Raw genomic sequence first — 6,052 nt, forward strand, 5'->3', positions numbered from 1 at the left:
GGGCTCCGTGCGCTGGGTGCTGGGGAATGGTGTGAGGTGAGAAGGGAGCGGTCCCCATGGGAGCAGCCGGGCGCTGCCTGGCCCCGAGCCCCGCAGGGCCCCGCCGCCTCCTCCCGCCCCGCGGGGGCCGCCCCAGGCTCCGGGAGCAGCCCCGCAGCCGGTCCCGGTTCCCCTCCTCCCTCCAGCCCCGCGCGGCCCCTTTAAGGCGGCGGGAGGCTCCCGCCGGGCAGCGCCGCGTGGGAGTCACGTGGGCGGGACGTGCAGGCAGCCCATTGGCCCGCCGCCCCCCCGCGCGCGGCAATCAGCTGTTACTGGGGCGAAGGGCAGGGGGCGGCCTTAAAGGGGCCGCGCCGCTCCCCCAGCACCCCCCCGCACCCTGCTCAGCGCCTGGCGGCGGCCGAGGCTCAAGCTGGGGGAAGGCTCCGGGGCCTCCCTCGGAGTCGCGGCGGGCGCTAGGGCCCGGCCCGCTCGGGTGGGCCCACAGCGAGGGGTGTGGGCGCGGCCCCTTTAAAGAAGTTGTCCAGTCATCGCGCCGCGCTGCCAAGCCGCGGGGTCAGGCGGGTTCGCGCCGCCCCGCCCCCGCCGCGCTCCCATTGGCTGGCGGCCCCCGGCGCTCACTTGTGATTGGCTGCCGACTTGAGGCAACTTCTGGGAAGCGGCCGGCGCCAGCCCTTAAAGGCGCCGCCCCGGCACGCAGGGAGGGGGCGGCCGGGGCAAGGCAGCGCCGCGCCCCGCGGGGACCGAGCGGCGCCGGGCCCTTTAAGCGCGCCCCCCGCGGCTCCCCTCTCCCCTCCCCCGCCGCCTCTTCGCCCTCTGGAAAATGCCAACTCACAGCACGCGGTGCATGCCGGGAACCCCGCGCCGCACTACAACTCCCAGCATGCCCCTCGGCGGGGATGGGTGGGCGTGGCCTGTTTCCTTGGCAACCGCCGGGCCGGCCGGCACCGAGCCGCGAGGAGCCGGGTGGGCGGGGCGAAGAGCCGGCTGCGCGCTGCGATTGGCCGAGCGGCGGGCAGAGCCGGCTGCCTATTGGGCGGGGCTGAGAAAGGGGGCGTGGCTTAGGCGGCGAGGGGGCGGGGCCGGTGGGTGGCTGCGTCATGGCTCCGCGGGGCCCGGCCCAGGCGGCGGCGGCGGCGGCGGCGGAGCCGGGAGGGGAAGGGGGGGGGGGGGGGCTGGGAGGTGCCGGGGCTGAACCCACCCGGAGCGGGGGCACCGGGAGCGGGGGGCGCCGGGAGCGGCTCGCACTCAGGTGGGTCCCACCCGGGGCTGGGGTTTGAGGGAGCCCCGGGGCTCCCGGTGCTGTACCGGGAAGGTCACCTTCCCTATGGGGGGGTGAGGGGGGGGGAACCGGGGGGGCACCGGGGGGGCACCGGGGGTCCCGTCCTGCCCCAACCCCCCCTCAGGGTGGGGTTTAACGGGCGGGGTGCGGGTGTCGGTGCCGGTGCCGGTAGCGGGGAGCTGTGGCCGGTACCGGGAAGGGGCGGGCGGGGCCGCTCTGGGGCTGTGTGCCCGACCCCCCCCCCCCCCCTTCCCCGGGGGGTGACCTTCAGCACGGGGCCGGGCGGGGCAGACTTTGCCCTGGGGGGCACGGAGCGGAGCATCCCGGGGAACGGGGCGGGGGGAGGCACCGGTTACCGGCAAAGGGGGGGGCGCTGGAACCGGGGGGGGAACCGGGTGGGGACCCCTACGGTGGGCACAGCACCGGGGGGGTGTCCCCGGGCTCCCCACGGCTCCTGGGGGGGGGTTGGGGTGGGCTGGGGCAGCCCCGGTGCCCCTTCCCCGGTAACCCCGGTCCCGGCCTCTTTTCCTCCCTCCCTCTCCTTTTTTTTCCTCTTTTTTTCCTCTTTTTTTCTCTTTTTTTTCCCCCTTTTTATCCTCTTCCCCCCCCCCCCGCCCCGTTTTCCCCTTCCCGGTGCTGATTCACGGCCCCGGCGGGGGTGGAGCAGGGCCGGGACCGGCGCTGGAATCCGGAGCAGATGGACCCGGCACGCCAGGAATGTGCGGCATCTCCCCGCCGCCCCCCCCCCCCCCCCCCCGGCCCCTCCGCCACCACCCCAAAAACCCGGTGAGCACCCCCCGACCCCCCCCCATAGGGATCCCCCCCCGTGGGGTTCAGCCTCCAGCCCCAAATCCTTTATTTTTGGGGTTAAATATGGGGAAAAAGGGGGCGGCGGGAGGATGCTGAGGGGTGCGTTCCCCAGGGTGGTCCCGACCCCGAATTAACGCCGTTTTCCCCCAAATCTCAGCCGGCTGCTTGGGAGGGCCAGCGGAATCCCAAAAATTGGGGCTGGGGAGGCGCTGAGAGATTTGGAGTGGCAGAAAACGGGATTTTTTCCCCCAAATTAGAAAAACGGGGGGAAAAAGGGAGAAAAGGGGGGGCTCTGGGTTTATGGGGGGGGCTGTTGAAGGGCTCCTGCGCTCCCCAAATTCCCCCCGGCGGCGGCGGCGGCGGCTGACGAAGTGTCTTCCTTGGCAGGCGGCGGCGGCTGGCCCCCGGCCAGGTGGGACCCTGCCAGCGCGCGGATGCCTGAGGTGAGAGGCCGGGGAACGCCGTAACCTGTACCTGCTGCCCCCCCTGTCCCCGTTGTCCCCGTCCCCGTTATCGTCCCCGTATCCCCCCCGTGGTGGCCTCGCAGCCCGGTGCGGTGGGAGGGGGTTTCCGTGTGGCTCGGTTCCCAGCGGGAATTGGCCTCGGATTCCTGCGTGGTGTGGGGCTGGCTGCGGGTGCCCGAGGTCCCCCTGCGGGAAAGGGGAGGGAAAGGGGGAGATCCGAGCTGCCTCCGGGTCCCCTCTGTGTCCCATGGGGTTGGGGGAGACCCTGGGATGTCCCCCCCCAAGAGTGAAGGTGATGGATCAGGGCCCTGGGGTGGGGGAAAGGAGGGCTGGGGGGTGTTTGGAGCTGCCTCTGTGTCCCCTCTGTGTCCCATGGGGTTGGGAGAGGCACGGGGATGGGGGAGAGGAGGGGATGGGGGGAGCTCGGAGCTGCCTCCGTGTCCCCTCCATGTCCCCTCCGTGTCCCCTGGGGCTGGGGGAGGCCCTGGGATGTCCCCTCCCCAATTGAAGGTGGTGAATCAGAGCTCTGGGGTGGGGGGAAGGAGGAATGGGGGCAGTTTGGAGCTTCCTCCGTGTCCCTTGGGGCTGGGGGAGACCCAGGAATGTCCCCCCCTTGAGCGAAGGTGGTGGGTTGGGGCTTTGGGATTGGGGAGAGCAGGGATGCGGGGAGCTCGGAGCTGCTTCCATGTCCCCTTCATGTCCCCTGGGGCTTGGGGAGACCCTGGGATGTCCCCATTTCTGAGTGAAGATGATGAATCGGGGATGGGGGATTGGGGAGAGGGGGGATGCGGGGAGCTCGGAGCTGCTTCCATGTCCCTTTCTTGTCCCCTGGGGCGTGGGGAGACCCCGGGATGTGGGTGAAGGTGGGGAGGGGCTGGGCTGGGTGCCGTTGATCCCATTTCTGACGCTTTTCTTCCCTCCCCAGCTGCCGCCCCGCTGCCCTGCTCCTGGCTGCCCAGCACCAGTTCTTCAGTGGCAAGCTTTATGTCCTCTTCTAGTAGCTAAAGCTGCCAGTTGAAGAACTGTTGAATGCAGCCCCTCTCTTCGCGTCACCGAGGTGCAACCCGAGGGACCGGGATCAGCGGCGTCCTGCGGGCTCACCCCTCTGAGAGCCGAGGATGAGGAGGGCGGGGATGAAGAGCGCAGCCGGCAGCATCCAGGCAGAGCCGTGGCTGGAGGAGCTGTAAAAACGGGGCTGTAAAACGGGGAGCGGGGTGTCCCCGCCTGCCGGGGGGGTGGCGTTGAGCTGGGACAGCAGGAGAAAGCTCGGAAAGAGGCATTAAACTTTCTGTTTTCCTCCACAGCTCGTTTGTAGGATCTTTGTTACCTGCAGGGTGCCCGGGTGGGCTCAGGACCTGCCTGATGGTGGCTGCGGACCGCGAGCTGTCCCCGTGGGGTGGCAGGGACGGGGTGGTGGCATCGGAGCTGTCCCACACGGGGTTGACCTGCGGTGCCGTGCCACGGAGCGGGATTACCCTCGCAAAAAAACCCGGCAGCGGGCCGGAGCTGGCTCACGCTGCCCTTTTCATGGCTGGGTGTGCCGGGGGCAGGGCCCTGCGGAGCCGCTGACTCAGGGCCGAGTCACGCACGGCCCCAGATGGCTGCTCGGGAACGGCCACCCCGGGCTGGGTGCCCGCCTGCTGCCAGCCCTGTAGGGCAGCACCGGGGCCTCAGGAATTTGGGGTGCGGGCTGGGTGCTGCTGTGCTGTGCCCTCCCGGCTGGAGCTGTGTGTTTGTGGGGTTGTGGCAGCTCAGGAGAGGTCTGGGTGAAACCTTTTTAGTTCAGCTGTGGTCCAGGCTCTGCTTCTCTGTGGGGCAGAGGTGGAAAAAAGCCCCTGAAGGGCAGCTCCCTGCTCACCTTTTCCCCGGGGGATCTCGCCCCGTGCCCTGGTGCTGGGTGAAATGTCCACGGGCGAGCCCAAGGAGGGCTCCTGGGAGCCTGCTGGAGGTGGCATCGCCCGCAGGGTGCTGGGCACCTGTACAAAGGGAAATGGCCTTGTGCTGAAATAAGGCTGCACAATTTCAACAGGCTGGGTGCCCGCAGCAGGGCTGCTACTCAATTTTGGCACCTCAATGGGAAAAAATCTGTCGTCGCAGCGTCCTTCGTGCTGATTAAAAGCTGCTGTGCTCGGTGTGTGCGTGGTGGTGGCTACGGGAAGCCGAGTTCCTTTGGGGTCAGCGTCACCGGGAGAGAACGGGGTGGCCGAGCACCCTTGGGTGGGGATGGAAGCACACCTAAGGCTTGAGGCGAGCCGGGCTCTTCCACCCCAGCTGCTTCGAGCTCATCCGAAAGAGCTGGCACCTGCTCAGCACACCCCGGAGTGCACCAAGGGGGGCTAAAAGGGATGGTGAGAGTATTCAGGGCAGCCCGAGGGCAAGGAGGAGAAGCTCCTGGGCTGTGCCCCCCCTCTGTGCGTTGCAGCAGGGTGTCTCAGCTCATGGGGAGCACTTGGCTTTGCTGCTTCCTCCCGTCACCACAAAGGACTGATGTGCTCTACCCAAATCCAGCCCTTTCCCAGGGAAGCTGTGGCTGTTTCGGGGTAGAGAATTGCCCCCGAGCAGCACCAAGCCCCCTGAGGTCAGGAAGGTGAAACCGCAGTATTTCAGGTCAGCTTTCCTAAATCAGGAGGTGTCGGAGTGCAAATTTGTGTGTTTAAGGCAATTTAAGGCAAAAATGGCGTTACAGCATCTCACCTGCTGAGCGAGCGGGCTCGGCCCTGCTCTGGTTAATATAAAAACGGAGGGATTTCAGGCTGACACAGTGTCCCTGCGGGAACTTGCTAGATTCTCAGGGCTTACCCTTCCTCCTGCGAGGCGCCATGTGACCGGTGAGTAAGTGCAGTGCTTCCTGTAGAAAGCCCAGGCTTGCTCGCTGCTGCCTTGCAAAATCTACCAACTCTTTCCTCCGGCACCGAGGCCGTGCGTTTCCTGCAGCATCTGCCCACCTCCTCCAGCCCTGTCTGCGAGCTGGGGGGGATGCCACGCGAGGCTGGGGCTTCTCTGCCCGGGGCTGGAGGGGGTGGGAAGCGCTGGCTGCAGCAGCTAATGCAATATTCAAGCCCTCTGTAGCAATGCCAGCAGGTGCTGCTCGCTCAGAGGTCGGCTCGCAGCCCTCTGTCCTTAGGGGTAAGGTATTTGGCGTGAGCTCCCGCGGGCTGACTCTCTGCTTCCCAGCTGTGGGAGCAGCAGCTTGCCTCAGTCAGAGCTCCCCTCGCTGGGATAATGTGCTTTCGCAAAGCAGAAGGTCAGCATGACCGGTGTGCTCGCTGAAAGCTCCCTGCCAGCAGCGAGCTGGAGGAGCAGGACGGGCTGCTGGAGCTGCTGGAGCTGGGAACGTGCGGTCCCTGCTGCTTACTCAGATCCCAGGACGTGGGCAGCCTCCTCTCGTCCAGCCCAGCAGATCCCCAGCTAGAAGAGAGGGGAAAGTGCAGCTCCCTCTTGCCCCAGCACACAAGGAGCAGCCAAGGGCTGTCTGCAAACACAAAATGCAGGCGCTGAA

General features: G+C 67.6%; 1 long non-coding RNA gene across 1 annotated transcript; it reads left to right on the forward strand.

The window, feature by feature from the left end:
- Window positions 1-1,060: 1,060 nt before the first annotated feature.
- On the forward strand, window positions 1,061-3,856 carry LOC113845611 (uncharacterized). The gene is made up of 4 exons (XR_003501333.3): window positions 1,061-1,249; window positions 1,947-2,065; window positions 2,477-2,532; window positions 3,479-3,856. It is a non-coding gene; the product is annotated as an uncharacterized lncRNA (long non-coding RNA).
- Window positions 3,857-6,052: the final 2,196 nt, after the last annotated feature.

The sequence above is a fragment of the Anas platyrhynchos genome, chromosome 20, assembly GCF_047663525.1.
Source record: "Anas platyrhynchos isolate ZD024472 breed Pekin duck chromosome 20, IASCAAS_PekinDuck_T2T, whole genome shotgun sequence".
NCBI classification, from domain to species: Eukaryota; Metazoa; Chordata; class Aves; order Anseriformes; family Anatidae; genus Anas; species Anas platyrhynchos.